The 1,717-nt window shown below is 45.8% G+C and overlaps 1 protein-coding gene across 1 annotated transcript in view; it reads right to left on the reverse strand.

Moving 5' to 3' along the window:
* SGIP1 (SH3 domain GRB2 like endophilin interacting protein 1) overlaps positions 1 to 1,717 on the reverse strand; it is a 116,497-nt gene that overhangs the window by 20,453 nt on the left and 94,327 nt on the right. The window lies entirely within an intron of this gene.

Genomic DNA, 1,717 nt, shown 5'->3' on the forward strand with positions numbered 1-1,717 from the left:
CAATAACAAATCTTCAAACTACTTCTGAAATGGACAGACTGGGAACCTCCAAATGTTGAAATCTGATTCTCATCAATTCTATGATGATCATCAATTGCAGTGTGACTCTATTGCTTATATTGCTTATATTGCTCACTTTGATCCAGGGCAGTGCATCGTACACAAGACTGAATGTCATTTATAAGCTGTAATTTACTGTATATAATGTGCTGCTGCCTCGTTCTAATGAAAAGTAGAGAGTGCTTTGGAGCACAGCAACACTGGCTGCCAATAAGCGTGTATACTTTTTCAACTTGGGAGCAATATATTGCAGAAAGAGTTTATTTATATTGAAATTGGGCTATAAAGCTTTTTGGAAAAGCTGTTTCTTTGGTTAGCATTCAATCTTTTGTATTAATTTAATGAATCCCAATAAATATATATATATATATAGAATGTGTTTTATATTTTTAATTATGTCATTCAATTTGAAGTGTCAACTGCTGATTTATTGTGCTTTGTTGTATTTCAAACGAGCTAATTTAAGCATCAGAAAAACAGTCTGAAAATAATTCCCAGGCTGCATCTGAAATCACACATTTTATATATTTAGTGCTGATTTAATTAGTATAATGGAATATGATTCATTTATTAGAGATTTATCTACCATGCTTAATTATAAAATGTTGCTCTCTTTTTTTAATAACTATCTCAAATATTTGTTTCTTTGTTGGGGGGAAGCAGTTTGGCATAGTACAGAAACATTGCCACAGATGCTGGCTGTTTTGTTAATCTATAGTATAATTTGACCAGTGATTGTGGAGCCAGAGAGGAATCCCGGTTCAAATAAAAAGCCTGCAATAGTGTAAGGCACTGTTTCTCAATCTTGGCAACTTGAAAATCTGTGAACTACATACTGGCTGGAGAATTCTGGGAGTCCACACATCTTCAAATTGCCAAAGTCGTGAAACTCTGGTGGAAGGGAACGAAAAGACTTCTCATTTGTCAAATTACTTGGTTCTCTTTCTTGACTGTAGATGATTACTCAACCATTTCTTCTACAAAGAAATGTATCTATCTGTCTGCGCATGCGTGAGCGATGGCGGTCTTCGTGGGATAGCTCCGAAAACGCGGAGCCCGAAAATGGCCAAAGGGGCTAAAGGGGGCTAAAGGGGGAGCGTGGAAAGCTCCCTGAAGGCCCGGAGACTCCCCCCTTCCCGGTAAGCCCCCCCTGGACTGGATACGGGACACATGGGGGCGCGGGGGGCGTGGAGCCGACCTGGTTTTTCGGCCTCTTCGGCTTCCCCGTCCTCCGTCCTCGGCGGTCCCGTTGGTGGTTTGTGGGTGGCTTTTCCGGTGATTTTTGGGGAGGACAACTCGGCCCGAACCGCTCTGCCCGGATCATCTGGCTGCTGAGATGCCCCTGGAGGAGGTAGCGGCCTGGGCGGCCCGTATGGCTTCTCCTTATGGGAGATGGCCCGGATGGTTCTTGGGCGGCCCGGATGGCTTCTTCTCGTGGCGGCCTGGACGGCCTGGACAGCTTCCCCTGGACGGCGGCCTGGGCGGCCCGGACGACTACCTCTGGGCGCCCGTTTTGACCGTGGGGGCTTTTTCGGCGGCCCCCCTTGGCCCCTTCGGACTTGGAGATGCCCTGAACGATGATCTTTAGAGGCCCGTTTGGACTTGGTGGCCTCCTCGGTGGCTGCGGCGGCCTGGTTAAGAACTTTGGAGGCAGCTT

This window comes from Protobothrops mucrosquamatus, unplaced genomic scaffold, assembly GCF_001527695.2.
Source record: "Protobothrops mucrosquamatus isolate PMUCROS unplaced genomic scaffold, P.Mucros_1.0 scaffold_18, whole genome shotgun sequence".
Taxonomy (NCBI): Eukaryota; Metazoa; Chordata; class Lepidosauria; order Squamata; family Viperidae; genus Protobothrops; species Protobothrops mucrosquamatus.